This window comes from Echinops telfairi, unplaced genomic scaffold (assembly GCF_000313985.2).
Source record: "Echinops telfairi isolate 266 unplaced genomic scaffold, ASM31398v2 ScPeMD7_18;HRSCAF=68, whole genome shotgun sequence".
Classification (NCBI taxonomy): Eukaryota; Metazoa; Chordata; class Mammalia; order Afrosoricida; family Tenrecidae; genus Echinops; species Echinops telfairi.
In genome coordinates this window covers 9,537,223-9,544,797 of record NW_022103915.1, presented here as the reverse complement: position 1 = coordinate 9,544,797, position 7,575 = coordinate 9,537,223, and the positions used below count along the sequence as shown (strand labels likewise).

At 49.9% G+C, this 7,575-nt stretch overlaps 1 pseudogene; it reads right to left on the bottom strand.

The window, feature by feature from the left end:
• Window positions 1-7,155: 7,155 nt before the first annotated feature.
• Window positions 7,156-7,575, bottom strand: part of LOC115868731 — an 11,863-nt pseudogene continuing 11,443 nt past the window's right edge.

Here is a 7,575-nt window from a genome sequence, read left to right as displayed (position 1 = left end):
AGGAGAAGCCTGACTTGAATCAGACTGGACTTACCTGTTTCTACCACTGTGTGAGCCATTTCTTGATGTAAAGCTCTCTCGATAGACAGCACACACATAGGCGTGCTCTCTGGAGATCCCCACGCAACGCAGTCACCCCTCGGGTCTAGAACTGAGATCACCTGTAGCTCAGCTTCCAGCCAAGCCCGGGAGACGCCAACGCTAATACAATAATAGAACAACCAACGATGGGGAGTGGGAGGGCAACGCCGGTCCCACTGTCAAGCTCGGAAGACAGGAAGAAGAAGGAAAGAAGAGCAAATGGAAACAGGGGGGAGGTGAGATGAGGGCTGTGACCGGTGGAGATCGCCATCAACGTCCCCACACAACATGTCTGTCTGCTCCGTCAGCGTTCACCCAAACACAGCAAAGCATTTTTTAAAAGTGCCAGTGGTCGAGAGTTTTCCATGTGTCTATGAAATGTAACGAAAAGTCAGCTTCCAACTCCTTGCTTGACGTTTCATGGAGGGCAGGGAGCCCTGATGGCGTTGGGCTGCTAACCCAAAGTCAACAGTTCGAAACCACCAGCTGCTCAGAGGAAGAAGGATGAGGTTTTCTACTCCCATAAAGAGTTACAGCCTCGGTATGATATGAGAATATGATATCAAGAAAACGACTAAAGAAAGAAAGAAACCAAGGTCGGCCTGAGGGGACCATGAGTGAAGGAGGAGGAGTTTTGCTTAGGGGCATTGAGTTTATGTTGATGGTGACGAACAATTTGGAAAAGGATATCAGTCACGGTAGTACATCACAAAGAATATAATCGATGGCACCGAATTACACAGGTAGAAGTTGTTGAATTGGAGAATGTTTTGTTGTGTATATCGTTGCCACAATTAAAAAAATAATTACATGCATCCTAATGAGTACAAGGAAGAAAATGTAGACTTGCTAGTGGTGATGGTTACACCACTCTTCTTGATATGATTGAACGGTTGGATTGAATGGCATGTGGATGAGATGCCGATAAAACTTTAAAGTTTGGGGTTCTTTTTAAGTTAACAAAAAGGGAGAGAGTTATAGTCTCAGAAGCCCACAAGAGCAATGGTACCCTGGTCTGCAGAGCAGAACGGAGTCAGAGTTGTCTCCAAGGCAGTGAACTTTCTATTAAATGCCAGGCTAGGAGCTGCGATAGAACAGGAGCTGAGATAGAACAGTACTCATTTCCGGATAGGGATGTTTCCTGATGCCTTTGCTCAACAAACAGGTACCAGGGCCTGGTTGGTATGTGCCGGGCCCACTGCTAACATCTGTGAGACAGGCCATCAGTTCACTTCCCTGTTCACCCAACAGTCCTGTGAAGAGGTACGATCTGGACCCCCCAGGGGCAGCGCATGTGCTTATGTTCAGTGAAACAGCAGAGCATCAGGTCCCCTCTGCTGATGACTATATGTATGCAAAATACGCATCCTTATGGAAAAGTACCAAAGCCCTGGTGGCATAAGAGGTTACCTGTTGGGCTGCTAAGTACAATGTCTGAGGTTCAAACCCACCACCTGCTCCATGGGAGAACGATGGGATTGTAGCCTTGGAGACCCCAGGGGCTGTAGGCTCATTACAAAAGCAATGCCACAAACTAGAAACGTGTTCTGATGAAATCAACGTCTTAAAAGCAACAAGGTTGAATGGCCTATTTGTTCATTCAGCAAAAGACGACGAAGTGTTGTCTTAGGCTGGGTTCTTGACAGAAGCAAAGCCAGGGAAGCTCATTGAGAGAGAGACTGATCTCAAGGAAATGGTTCAGAGTTGTTGTTGTTAGTTCTGATTCATAGTCACCCTGAGTGCACCAGAATGAAACACCACCTGGTCATGGGCCATCCTCACATTTCTTATGTTTCGGCCCGTGATTGCACCACTGTGTCAATCCATCTTCTTTTTCACTGCCCCGTCACTTCCCATTCAACATCACCGTGTCCCCAGCACCTAGCACACAGGAAGAGCTCGCGATGGTTAGGGTCGTGTGTCGACTTGGCTGCGCCAGGACTCTCTGGTTGGGCAGATGTGGTCTAGTTTAGCAGTTACGTCGTAATGTGGTTGGTTACCCGCATGATGAGACCAGATATAAATATAATCAATTCTATGATAAAATCTGCTATAAACAGCCAATCAGCTGAAAGGGAGTCTTCTCAGGGGTGTGGCCTGCATCAAATATATAAGGACTCTCTGGCAAGGCTTTCTAGCATTTACCTGCTCTACGTTCTGCATCTGGCTCTCCTCATCTACTGTTCAGTTATGAGGACTTGAGCTATCAGTTTGCCCTATTGCTTGCCAATCTTAGGAGTGTTGATCTTTGAAACCTATGAGTCAGCAGCCTGACACCTTACTGCTGACCCTGAGGTCATCAGCTCCTACAGCTACATGAGTCCGGAGAAGCCTCAGTCTGATGTCTTACCCTTCAGCTTAGGGTTTTTCAGGCTCTATGAAGAGGATGTGGCATGGGGGATATCATTGCCGATGTCAGATGGATCTTGGTTAAAAGTATACTAGACAGATGTTTACTTGTATTTTATTGACAGCAAAAGTGTTTGACTGTGTAGATGATAGCGAACTATGGATAGTCTTGAGAAGAATAGGAATTCCAGAACACTTCATTGTGCTCGTGCGGAACCTGTACATGGATCAAGACGCAGTCCCTCAACAGAGCAAGAAAATACTGAATGGCTTAAAATGAGAGCGTGTCAGGGCTGTGTCCTCTCACCATACTTATTCAATCTGTATGCTGAGCAGATCCTCTGAGCTGCTGGACTCAGGGGAAGAACATGGCATCAGGATTGAAGGAAGGCTTATCCACAACCTATGGATGCAGATGACGCAGCCTTGCTTGCTGAAAATGAGGAGGTCTTGAAACACGTGCTGATGAAGAGTGAGGATTGCAGCCTTCACTAGAGATTGCAACTGAACGTAAAGGGGGCGGGGAGGGGAATCCTCAAACAGGACCATTGATAATAGCACCATGTCAAATGGAGGAAAGATTGAAGTTGCCCAGGATTTCGTTTTTCTTGGATCCACAACCGGTGTTCATGGAAGGGGCAGTCAGGCAATGAAGGAATGTATTGCACTGGACCAATCTGCTGCACACGCCGCTTTGAGGTGTTAGAGAACAAGGCTGTCACCTTGAGCACTAAGGTGCACCTGCCTGAAGCCATGGTGTTTTCAGAGGCCTCCTACGCAGGTGAAAGTTGGACGTGGAATAAGAAAGACTGAAGAAGAAGCAATGCTTTGGAATTACAGTGCCGGGAAGACTATAGAAAGTACCAGGGACTCTCAGGAGAATTCCGATTCCTAGCAACCCTATCGGACAGAGCACAGGTAGGCCCCGGGAACAGACAAGATCTGTCCCTACCTGTGCCTTCAAGTGGCATTTGTAGCTGCGTCGCAGCAGGTGTTTAGGGCTCCTGTGCAGCCTTAGTATAGGACAAGGAAAGAGCTCAAAGATTCACCAGTGAGTTAAAAGCTGCCTATGCACCAAGGGACACATTCATGATGTTGTTTATGATGTGTATGGTGTTCATGATGAATTGTTGGGACGGAGCCATCGTTTCAAAGTGCGGACAACTTTACTTAGCATAGGTGGGAGACGTTTTACTGCCCTGGGCCATTGGCTATCGATAACACCATTCAAGGGCCAGACTGGTGAAGCATTTCGTTAACGCTTTCCTGATGTGGTGGGTGGAGCTGCGCTCTTTGGTGAGGCTGTGCTGTTGACAAGTACTGAGGATTGCATGGGCCTCCTATGGACCTCCGGCCAGATGTCCACCATCCCTCAGTGCTAACAGTAAAAGGCAACCAACGAGCTGTCCCTTCATCAGACCTTCATAATTGGGGACTGCCTGTGGACCTGCCCACACTAGGCTTCCACTTTTTATTTAGATATTGTTGAATGCCGTTCCGTGTCTTTGTATCGTTTCAATATTCTTTTTGAGCTGCTGGAGCTACTCCGAGTCACCTTCCTTTTTGTGGCTGCTGCAGATGCCTCCTTGTTATCGCATTTTCCAGCTAGTCCTCACTGACACCGGGCAATGGACATGGGACAGCCATGGACAGTGGTCGCGTAGCAGACAACACTCGAGGGTTCTAGTCTGACTTCTACAAACAAAGGTCTCAGGTTTGTCCGAGAAACCAGGAATACTCTCTGTAAAGGAATTTAGTCACAACGGAGGCAGGGTGTTTTTTTTTAGCGGGAAGGGCTTCAGCCCATCCAGACAAGGTCTCTAAAAACTAGCAGATACTTCTACCTAACAGTCAGCGGCTTCATCTTAGGGAGGTTTGGTTCTCAATGCTCAGCGGGGGTTGGGTTCCGGAGAGGGGCTCAAACCCTGTGGAGCATTTACTTGGGCATGTGGCACACACCTTTGAGTCTCTGCGGCCACAAAGTGTCAGAGGTGAGGTGCACAGCTTGTGGGAGACAGGAGCTGGAACAGGTTAGGATCTCGCAGGTGGGATGTTATAACCTCAGGCAGAAGCACTGGTTCATTGGGAGCATTTTTCAATCGTTTTTCCGGGGTGAGCCTGCAGGTGCTGAACTAGCTGAGGCTCTTCTGCCAAGTCAGTGGGAGAGTCTCGCAGTACCAAAGGTGGCAGACAGACAGGGGGCACTGCGAGAGGTGCCACTGGCTCTGAAATCGCCTGTCCTGTTGCCAGGTTCTTCCAGTGCCGTCAGTGCTTTCATGGCCTCTGCGGTGGATGGCAACCACTTTCGTGGCCTTGGCAGTGGACGTCGGCTACTTTCGTGGCCTCTGCAGTGGATGACAGCTGTTTTCCTGGCCTCTGCGGTGGATGGCAGCCACTTTCGTGACCTTGGCAGTGGACAGCAGCTACTTTCGTGGCCTCTGCAGTGGATGACAGCTGTTTTCCTGGCCTCTGAGGTGAGTGGCAGCTGCTTTCGTGGCCTCTATGGTGGATGACAGCTGCTTTTGCTTCTAGGAATTCCCAGTGCTGCCCTTTTGTCTGTGGAGGTGGGATCTGCAGAACGGCTGTTTTTTCAAGGTAAGGTGAGCTTGTGCTTACATCGGGCGATATCCCAGGAAGGTGGCCTGTCGGACACAAAGCTGGACCCTCTTACTGAAGACGTATACCCCTTCTCCTGTAGCAGCTGCAACAAATCTCTAGTGCCTCGCAAGCCACTAGCAAATGAACTGGCGGCTACCTATTGGAGAAGAGATCGGGGTGTGGAGAAAGGAAAGGTGTTCAATCCTTGCACGGGCCTCGCTGAACAAGACAGGGAGATTTTTGAAGTCTTGAGGGATAGACTTCAGGTTAAATAGGAAGTTACATTAGTTGTGGGGCCAGTCCTCTTAAAGGCAAACAGGGGTTGACTGGCTGCCTGAAGTGGTACAGAGAAGAAGGCATCTTTTGGATCTCAGACAGTGATGAAGACGTGGGCAGGCGACAGAAAGCTTAGCAAGGCCATCTGGGTTAGGCGCTGTGGGGTGGAGGGTTTGTGTTGACTTTGTGTTGACTTTTCTTCAGTAACCATCAGTCTCAGGTTTCCCAGCAGGGAGATTTGCACGACAGCAGGCTGTGAGCTTGTCATAGGTGGGACCAGGACTGGAGGGTGATGGGCAGCGAGCCCTGGAGGGCAGTTCTCTGCCCAGACTGAAGGAAAAAGGCTCTGTAGAGAGGCTGGAATCTGGAGAGGGCTCTGGCTCAGGAGCAGCAAGTAAATATTCTTCAGAGAGGGGACCAGAGACGGTGAGCTGGTAAGCGGACGGGTCAGGCAGAAGGTTAACATTGATGGGCCAAAGAATTAGATGAAAGTTTCTGTAGGAGAGTCCAGGCCCATCAGAAAGCAAGGGCAGTCCAGAACCACAAGGGACCAGTGAGCAACGGTCAGATGGCCAAGATTTACAGTCCCGCAGTACAGAAAAGATAAGATTTAAGTTGACCGGGGCCTCCTTGAATCTGCACAGTGTTGCTAGAGAGAGACCCATGCGGCTCTTTAAGAACAGAAAGTTCGGCTCCAGTATTTACCAGAGAGGGAACAGGTTGGCCCACAATAGATGTGGTGACCATGGGCTACTACTGGGGGGCTTGTAAGACAGAGTCCAGGCCTCCCAATTCAGAGTCTGAGATGTGGGTAGGTGGAGTGTGGTCGTTACGTAATCCCCTGTCAACTTGAGTGAAGGGGTGGAGTCTAGCCTGTCAATCAGGTCATAGCCAATAACACCTCTGTGTGGGCATGGCCTTCTCCTGAGGAGTCTGGGAATTCCTGTCTTCCTCCTCGGAGGCGAGACACAGTCTCTCCCTGCGAGACATTCCTGTTGACAAGACACATGGAACTACACTGATGGAGCCACAGCCCTGGAGCTGGAGGAGCCACGTGGAGACCCACGCCAGCATTGAGATGCTTCCACCGCCACTGGATCCACAAAACTTTCCACCCACTGGCTTGTGATCTTCTAATGCATGTGTTGTGTGGGACTGAAGAGGAATTCATAGACCGTATCGGACCTAGGGCCAATATCAGACTTATAGACTTGATCTGGACTGGGCTGGGTTGTTCTATTAATATACAATTGCTCTTTATATAAAGCTCTCTCTTACAGTCATCTGAGTCTCCCTGGATTTGTTTCTCTAGTCAACTCGGACCAACACGTGGAGTGAGAATAGGCAGGTGTCGAAGTGGGGTTGTGACGTGGGCATTTATTTTCCCAGTGGCCAGTCTGCTCGCAGCTGGTGCACACATTGATCTGGCTGCAGGGGTCGGTGGGCTGTTGCTTGGATATCAGTAACGAAAGCTTTGACTGGAGGCCGCGCAGCCTTATCAGCTGGCACAGCAAGATCTTTCTGGTTTTCCAGGCCAGGCCGCAGTCACGAAGACCTTTGTGCGATTTCTGCAAGCTGGCCAATGTCCACGCTCGCAGACATAGTTCCCGTAGCTTTCTCTAGACGTTGCGGGCAGAGTGCAGGACAAAAGCTATGCTGTCTGCCCAAGCAGGTTTCAGGGGCTGAGGGGTTAAAGGGAGGGGAAGCAGGATCATCCTTTGGAGATGTTCAAGGCCTGCACTGGGAGGCTCTTTCCTTTTCTTTCTTTCTTGGATTACCTCAGTTAGTTTGGGTAAATTAGTGAGCTTTCATGTTTACAAGCAGAGACTGGTGGTAAAAGGCCCAGGCCCCTCACTCCTCGGGGTGGGGCGTGTAGAAAAACAGACTCAGAGAGGCAGGGTAAGACTGGGTCTTGGGGGTTGGATGTCCGTCACGCAGGTCCGAGACGGAGAAGAGGACATCCAGGCAAAGGGCGACTTGACAAATGACCGGGAGGACCGGCTTCTTGTAGGGAAAGGACTGGGTGCGGAGGAACGGAGGAGAGTCGGGGATCAGGGGACTCTGGCTGTTTGGGGCGGAGCTGAGCAGAGTGGGCAGCCAGTCTGGAGGGGCTGCAAGGAGAAGCCCGGGAGCTGGAGGAGACAAAGAAGGTGGGGAGGTTTTCAGCGACGGACACCGGGAACTGGCGCTTTATTTCAGAACATTTGCCACACCTTTGGGACAAAAGAACTTGTATTTAGCAGAGGAGGCAAAACCGATTTTAACTGGGGC